The 9,084-nt window shown below is 46.8% G+C and overlaps 1 protein-coding gene across 6 annotated transcripts in view; it reads right to left on the bottom strand.

The window, feature by feature from the left end:
* The window catches only part of IP6K1 (inositol hexakisphosphate kinase 1), a 137,770-nt gene that overhangs the window by 79,676 nt on the left and 49,010 nt on the right, over positions 1-9,084 (bottom strand). The window lies entirely within an intron of this gene.

Genomic DNA, 9,084 nt, shown 5'->3' with positions numbered 1-9,084 from the left:
TAACTGGATCTTCAGGTGCCCACCTGCTGCCACCACAGAGAAGGAAGGAAGCCAACTTGAGCTGCAGCCAACAAACTGTTTCTGGGACATTTAAGCAATCAGGAGTTATCTGAAAGAATCTGACTGTAGGACTGGCCTTTGTGCTGTGAAAACTGCAAGTTACCTCATTTGTGCCCCCCTCCCCCCCACTACATACAGCCACCTGATCAGGCAAGGAAAGAGTGAGGGGGGCAGAGAGTTATGGTGCTGGGATTCCCAGTGTTCAAGGTGTATAGTGTGTGAAACTGATCCTATCCTCTGTGTCCTTAGAAATTTTTGCCCTACTGTGAACTGCGATGATCTGTCACTGTTGGGAGGCTGGTCATACGAGGGCTGTAGTCTGCTCGTGAGCAATGGTTTTTTCTTCCCTCCAGCCTCCCCAACCCAATGTATTACATGAGATTGGTAGCCTTACAAAATAAAAGCATTACCTTGGCTAATTACTCTTCTTTTTTCCCTGAATGAGCGATCTCTTTTGCTCTATAATTAAGGGGGAATTACTCCGGGGAAGAAATGTGAGGTTCCAGGGTAGGTGGCCTTGGGTACTTAGTTGAGACTTTCTGGGCAGTGATTAGTGTGGGGAGGGGAGGGTAGTGGTAGCAGTGGCAATGTTCCCATGAAGAAGGCAGGGTAGATTTTTACCTTACAGATTAACTCAGTGCTGTCCAAATGGTGGCCCATGGGCCACATGCTGCCTGTGGGCTCCTCATAAGGCCTCACTGCCCCTGCCCCCACTACTGTTCCTACTGTGACAGTTGAGTCCTCTGAGCTCCTTCACTCTCCTCTACCTTCTACTACCTGCCCCCACTCCTGGGAAAAGAGCATAGCAGCAGGAGCAGGGCAGGGTGCCTGTGCTGCAGACACAGCAGGGGAGGGGACTGGGGTGCCCACACTGCAGGTGGGTGCATGGCTGAGTGGGGAGGAGGATGCTGCATGTGTGATGGTGACAGCAGAGCTACCTATGCTGCAGGGAAACAAGAGTGGGGTGGGTTCCCTACATGGCATGCACAGGTAGAATCAGAGGGGGAGCTAGGCTGCCCACACTGTACACGGGATGGGGGGAAAAGTTAAGCCACCTGTGCTATAAGCATGGCTCCTAGGACTGTGGTCTGGTCTATGCACATGTCCCACAGCTGCCCACAAGTTGGACAGAACTGGACTAACTACATCAGAGATGTATATGCAAAGCTCAGCCAACCCAATCAATGAGAAGTGGCCTTGAAAAAAAATGGGAAGTGATAGATTCTGGGGAATTACCTGTGGCTTCATTTTCTCTCTGTTTATTTCATGCTTACATGACTGCTCAGCCAGCAGTCAGAGGCATGGTCAGGAGTGTCCAAAGACAGGGTTGGGAAGCAGGTGGTAGGAGTCAATCCTAAGCAGCTTGTCCAACCAATCAGCAGCAGTGGGGGAATGGTGGAGCAATGCCCAAAGCGTTACCCACTGTAACCCTCAACCACCAAGGAAGGAGGGGAGAGAATGTAAGGGAAGAGTCCCTGCTGCTTTCTTACCACCTCAGAGGTAGAGGAGGGGAGCAGTTGCTGTTAACCCCTTCAGGGAGCGAAACAAAAGGCTAAGCTGCCCTTTGGGGAATTACATGATAACTCTCAGTAGCATCCACAAACACCACTATGGGGTGGGCATATACCCTTTATTCCCAAAACTAGATTCACTTCTGCCCTTTGAAGTAGAACTGGTTGCTATTATGGTCTGGAGGGAAGCATTAATCCTCCCTGTAACAGCCCCATGAAGACCCAAGTCCCAAAACAGCAGATCATAACACAGTGTGTTAGCACCTCCCCAACAAACTCTCTGAACATACTACCCCCAAAGCTAGCACTCTCATCCCCAAATGACAGCTTCTGACTGGAACCCCACCCTTGAGTGATTCAAACCAAATATGCTCCCCTTGGTTTCAAACACCCTAAAACCATATCTTGCCAGGTAGGTGAATTCAGGGTTACTCATGTTCCTATTAAGTGAAAATGTGCCCCCTCCCCACAAGCCTAAGTATGTCAGAGGTCTGTGTCGGGGTGGAGATGAGGGTGCGGGGGGAACACTGGTGGTGTCACAGTGCTAGACTGCCGAAACTTACCAGGTGGTTGTCCTTGTTGTCTGTGTCTCCTAGCAGTTAGCTCCCAAGAATGAGGAGAAAAGAGGGCTGGCTTGTTGCAGACAGGTGTGTGTACTGGAGGGAGAAGGCGGGGGTGAACACAGGAAAGAGGTCATTCACCAGTAGTGGCAGGAAAATAGCTGGCAGAAGTGTTGCAGGAATATTGTCTCTGAGGACAGATGATGGAGCACAATACACAGACTGGCCTGTAGGGATGAGATTGCAGAGATGGTCAATGTCAGTTATAGTGCTGTCGTGTCTGGACAGATGGTAAGTCTTCCAGTTAGAGCTCCTGAATAGAAGTGACTCCCCAAAGTCATCCTAACCCTCCTGTGACTGGTTCTCAACTGTGACAGCAGAGACCAAAGTCCTCCTGTACCTCCCAGTCAGAACTGTTTCGGGCCTCGGTTAACCTCGGGGTTGGCACAAAGCAGGGGTCTATTCAGTCACTGCCAGACAGAAGCTACAACAGGTCGTTGTATTAGGAGCATGTCACTCTCCAAACACCTAATATGCAACTGGTGTTGTGGGCCTTCTTATGTGTTCAGTACTTTGGCACCAGTGCTGTGCCATGTTCAGTCACAACTGTGTTCCCAAGCAGCTATTTCAGAGGCTACATGCTCATAAACAACCTGGTTCCAGTGGTGCATCCTTAGCGAGTGCCAGGTTCTCTCATCACGCCAGAGAGCAAGGAGGTCCAGTACCTGTGTCTACCTCCAGTTAGTGGAGTGCCTTATAAATGCAGCAGAGGATAGTGCTGCTAATGTTCTCAATGTAAGCCAACACATTCCAAGGGGTCTTCACCCAGTTCCAGTGCAAAAGACGCCAAGTGCTTCAGATAAGGGCCCAGCAAAATGAGGGTTATAGCACATCTTGGCACCTGGCTGTAAACAAGCAAGGTCAGACAGATCCTGTGACCCAGGAGGAGCCTGTTTGGTGAGTCACACAGGTGGCTTCTCACAGCATGGGAAATGAGTGGGAGGCAGAAAGCACTGTGGGATGCTGGAGGACTGATCAGTTCTGCTGGAGGATACATACATAATATGAAGCAATTTACACTAAAGCATTTCAAAGTTGTTCCTGTTTTTTTTCAGGGTCATAGAAGGTAAGGTGGAAGAGACCAGGGTCATAGAAGGTAAGCTGGAATTGGGTCCAACCCCCTTGCACCAAGCAGAAAAGACAACTAGGGTCAAGTGACCCCAGCAAGGTGACCATCCAGTCTCCACTTGAAGATTTCCAGGATAGGTGATTGCACCACCTCTGGAGGGAGCTTATTCCACAGTCTGGACATCCTGACTGTAAAAATGTGTTTCCTAATGTTGAGCCTGAAATCAGGTCTTCCAGTAGTTTGTGGCCATTACTTCTGGTTTTCTCCTCAGGTTCCCTGGTGAACAGGTGTTCACCGAGCCATTGATGTACTCCCCTAGTATAGCGGTAAGCTGCTACCAGGTCCCCTCTCAGCCTTTTTTTCTTCAGGTTGAAGAATCCCAGATCCCTCAGCCTTTCATCATGTGGCTTGCCGTGTAAGACTCTGATCACACAGGTGGTTCTTCTTTGGACTCTCTCAAGCTTGTCCGTGTCCTTGTTAAAGTGTGGTGCCCAGAACTGGATGCAGTACTCCAGCTGAGGTCTCACCAGTGCTGAGTACAGCAGAAGAATCACTTCCTTGGTTTTTGCTGAAAACGCATCAATTGTTGCATGCCAGAGTATTATTTGCCCTATTAGTTACAGCATTGCACTGCCAGCTCATATTCATACTGTGGTCTATTATTACCCCCAGGTCCCTTTCATTTGTGGTGCCAGTCAGTTTGGTGCTGCCAAGCCTGTATATGTGTAGGGGGCTGTTTGTCCTGCGGTGGAGCACTTTACATTTCTCAACGCTGAACTTCATCAGATTCCAATCTGCCCAACTTGCCAGCCTGTCTAGGTCTGCCTGTATCTGTAGCCTACCTTGAAGTGTGACCACACTTCCCCTGATGTCATCCGCGAACTTGACCAGTGAGCTCTTCACCCCCACATCCAAATCATTAAAAAAGATATTGAAAAGTACTAGACCAAGCACCAACCCCTGCGGGACACCACCGTCCACTTCTCACCAGGATGATACAGATCCATTCACTATGACTGAGTCCTATCCTGCAGTCAGTTCCTCACCCACCTGACTGTCTTGCAGTTAAGCTCACAATCCTCCAATTTTCTAGCAAGGACATCATGGGATACTATATCAAAGGACTTTTGGAAGTCAAGGTATACAATACTTGCTCTCTCGTGTCCAGGTGGCATAGAAGATGAGGTTGGTAAGGCAAGGAGATGAGGCTGTTTGAGGCAGAACAACCTAGATTTGAAGCATCATCACCTGGGTACTTCTGTACCCTCCCTTTTTCAAGCACTTTAAAACACTTGAAAAACTTCAAATGTTATGTTTGTCTCTCTGTTTCATATCATGCCCTTACCAGGCCTAGCTATCTATGTTAGTACAAGGTCTTCATAGAAGCTCTTCTCATGAAAGAATTCTCCAAACCTTACAGAGTATTTGCAGATCAGGCAAACCACTGGAATACCTTTGCTGCATATCTGAGAATCAGAAAATTCCAATGCTAATTTCAAACTCCTGTTGTCAATGGGTGCGTCTACACATGCTATTAGGGGGCAGAAATAAACTGCACAGCTTATTGCTCCAGTTTATGGTTTCTGGGAAGCTCCCAAGCACACATATGCACGTGCACCCAGACCACAGCACATTGAGCCTGTCACAGCAGCCCTGGCTGGCAGGGAGCCCATGGGGTCAGCCTGCCAGCCTAGAGCTGCTCCAACCAGGCTAAATGTGCTGAGGAGGGGCTGGCCAGGGCACAAAGGTGCTTCACTGCAACGCTAGCCAGCAGCTAACCCTGGTACTGAAGCACTCTCATGCCCCAGCCAGCTGGTCAGTCTAGACTTGCACTGCTGCATATGAAAAAACTCCGCAGCAAGGTAGAACTTGTATTTACAAGTTCTACCCTGCTGCGGAGTTCATTAGTATTGTGCATCCTAATAGGGGAGCACATGTAGATGCTGAGACATTTATACCATGTAGTTAATTAGGCAACTGTGCAGTAAACATCTTGTATAGATACTCCCAGTAACTCTTAACTGGGTCACAAAGAGATTTAGCTTTGCATACTCTAAAATGGGTGGGCAAATGCAGCCCACAGGCTGCATGTGGCCTGCCAGGCCAGTCTATCTGGCCCACAGGGCTCTTAAAAAAAAAAAATTAGAAAATTAATATTGATCTGCCCCGGCCGCCTGTCACGCAGCCCTTGATGGCTTGCCAAAACTCAGTAAATGGCCCTCCGCCCAAAATAATTGCCCACCCCTGCTCTAAAAGCAACATTTGCTCCAGTTGCACTTACCTTCATTTGTGAACTCAAGTAAAAGAGCTGCAGGGTCCTCCTAGCATAATGTTATTTTTATAGGAAAATTAAATAAATATGATTTTCTGCTTCTATTTTTTGTTGTATGAAAGGTGAAACAAAAGGATTTTCAATGCACACACACACACACACACAAACAGAAGATACCACAAATCTGACCCCAAATTTCCAGACTTTTGGAGCACTCTGCAGGCTGGATAGCAGCTCCGCACGCTAGATATCACCCAAGGTCCAGGGGTTGAACACCCCTACTTTACACATTCTGTTTTCATTTACATATGGAGTAATACTCCATATGAGTAATAGAGTAATATTGCTCTATTTGTTATTTAGCTCAAGCTGTACCTGCTTCTCTGTCACACCTAAGGAAGGCAAATTTGTGCTGACAGCTTGTCTAATCTCTCCCAACTACTGTATTTCCTTGAATCAAGGATGAGGTCCTGCCCCCCACCCCGCAATTAAATATAAGTAAAGAGAACCTCATCTTAAATTTGAGTACCAGCCTAGGAGGCTGCTGCTGCTTCAGCTCCAGTCTGGGGGAGACTGCATAATATGCGGCCCTGAAGGAGCTGCTATGGCTCCAGCTCCAAGGCCACTGTTGCTACTGCCTGGCCAGGATCAAGGCCACTGTGTGCTCCGTGCCCCAATCGGGAACTGAAACCCGAGCCGCCACACAGGGTAAGCAATGACGGTGGCAGGGAAGACACCACCAAGTGCCAAGTGATGGGAAAGACAAGTGGGACAGGAGCTGGGAGGTGCAGGCAGCAGAAAGGGGGTGGAGAGGGCAAGTGACAGCTTCCCACTGCTACTTTCCCCACTGCTTGGCGCCCTGACACTGCTTTCCCTGCAGCAGTTGGGGACATGAATTTAACATGACCCTACAATAAATTAGATTTTACATGCTGAAAATGACAATCAATTGTCCATGTATAGAATCTAATTATTGTGAGAATCATCTTAATGTCAAAGTCTTGGATTCAGGTGAATACGGTATACAGTTGATCCATCAAAACATTCTTACCTCTTGTGTATTTCCTGGACCATCATGGTTATAGCCCTAAATGCACACACAAGCAACTGATTCATAAAGCCTACTGACGTACAGTTCAGGTACTGTATGTCGGGGGGGGGGGGGGGGGGGGGGGGGGGGGGGGGCGCGCACAGGAAAAGCATGCGGAAACCTGTTCTTCACTGACATTTTTTCAGAGATGCTGAAGGGCTCCAGGCTCTATTAAAAATTAACTGAAGAAATATCAAATCTTGATGTTTTGGGCTTCACCAAAATATTGAGAAGCTTCATGCTGAAAACTCACTTTTGGTCTCATATATGCAGAATTCAAGCATAAAATCCTAATTTAATTATGTGCTGCAGTACCACATTTGTACTAAAATGTCACCTATCCACTGCAGGAGATTTTTTTTCATAGTTTCCAGGGTCAGAAGGGACCTGAACATATCATCAAGTTCGACTCCCTGCCCTGGGAAGGAATGAGTGCTAGGATCATAATACCCCAGCCAGATAGCTATGCAACCTCCTCTTGAAGACCCCCAAGGTAGGAGAGATCTGCAGCTTTCCACTGCAATGATTCTCAACCAGACTGCAACAGCACCCTGGGGTGCTTTGAGATCCTTTCAAGGGTGCCACAGGGCAACACGCAATGTTAGTACTCTTAGGCATGCAAACATGATTCACAAGATAAAACCCAGAAATTTTAAATATGAATCCATACCGTCAAAAAACATTCTGACCTGTTGCGGTCTTACTGGGTTCTTTAAACCAGAAGAAAGTCTCTATTTTTTTTTTTTTTTTGGTAGTAAAAAAAAAAAAAAACCCCAAAAACTAAGAGCTGCCATTTGCCAAAGGGTGCCTTGAGTCTAAATTGATTGAGAACCAGTGCCCTACAGCTTTGAGCAAGGTATGCCACCTACCTATCAGAAACATCATAGAAATGTCTATAATACTTTTTTCAACACTTGGCCCTACTGAGTAAAAATAAATATTTTTTGAAAACCTGGAGTTAGTTCTAGACTGGTTTGTAATTTCCTCTCCAAATCTGACCTAGCTAATGCAGTGCAACAAATACCATCTAAAATAAACCTGTGGCTTGTGTGAGAAATGATACACAGACTCTAGCTGAGTGAGGCAGAGAGGTACCATGGGTGAGCTCAGAGATGGAGATGCAATATTACATTAGTGCACAACTAGGGAGTGCAGATACTACTTGTAAGAGGTGGGCAGTCCAAACGCACTAAAGCAGGGGTCAGCAGCCTGCAGCCCACAGGCTGAATCTAACCCATGGAGCCATTTTATCCAACCCACACAGGTGGGAGCTTCAGTGGCTGCAGTCTTCACCCACATGGCAGGGAGAAGTGGAAACAGCAGCACAGACTGAGTTGCAAACAGCCTATGGTCAGAGCTAAGCTCTATTTAAGTGGTCACCTCACTCCAAACATTGCCAACCCCTGCATTAGAAATCTCAGCCAGCAGTTCTTTACCTACTTTTAATGAGAAAAGTATGGTTTTTACCCTCCATCATCAACCTTGATACAGTTACCTTTAGCTTTGTCCATGCTAGGATAAAATGGAATGCTCTATGTTAGCTAGCAACTAACACATCCATCAGATAGGAGGCAAAATGTACTTCAGCAAATGTAAAGGACGTTAGACAAAAACCCAGCAGAGCCAAGGGCTGACCTTCCCACTAGACGAGCTGTGAAATGCCATTTCAAATAGGCTTAATTATTTCCAAGTCAGTATTACCTTACGTATACCTTGTCTTCACTAGGAACAAAGGTATATTAACACCAATTAAAATTCTAGCATACACAAGTTTTAGCTTTAACCCATATTAGCCGATTGAGATAAAGGAGCACACAGAGTTTACTTCAGCCAGTTTACATATAATGCCACAACTCTGCAAAACTAGCACATCAAAGCAACTTTGTCATCATTTGGTTATTAGCACAATTTCAATACACTTTTTTCCAAAAATAAAACTTGTTCAACGGGTGAGCCCAGATTTCTGTACTGAATGTTCCTACCAAATCAGGCAACAGTGCAGCAGGCAAGTGTGAAGCCCAGAAATCAGCTTGCATCATTCAGCTGTTCTCCCTAATTCCTGGTTATTTATTATTTACTTCTATATAAATTTTCAGATCAAGTGGTGCCTCTTGGAAGGCCCTAATGCCCAATGGATACATTTCAACATAAAACATACAAGATCGTAGCTAAAAAGAGTACAGCAGCACCACTTTGAGAGGACACTGCTCAGAAACATTACAGGAGTGGGCTGACATAAACAGGATGCGTTTCAATACTGACAAGTGCAGGGTGCTGCACTTGGGCAGTAGAAACCAGCAGCACACTTATAGAATGAGAAACTCCCTTCTTGAGAGCACGGAGGCAGAAAGGGATCTTGGAGTCGTTACTGACTCCAAGATGAACATGGGCCGCCAATGCGAGGTCACGGTTGGCAGGGCTAACTGGACCTTGTCATGCATCCACAGGTGCAGCTCAAGTAG

Source organism: Gavialis gangeticus, unplaced genomic scaffold, assembly GCF_001723915.1.
Source record: "Gavialis gangeticus isolate Ggan-Ray unplaced genomic scaffold, GavGan_comp1, whole genome shotgun sequence".
NCBI lineage: Eukaryota > Metazoa > Chordata > Crocodylia > Gavialidae > Gavialis > Gavialis gangeticus.
Note: the sequence above shows the minus strand (reverse complement) of the source record. Positions and strands in the feature narration are given on the sequence as shown.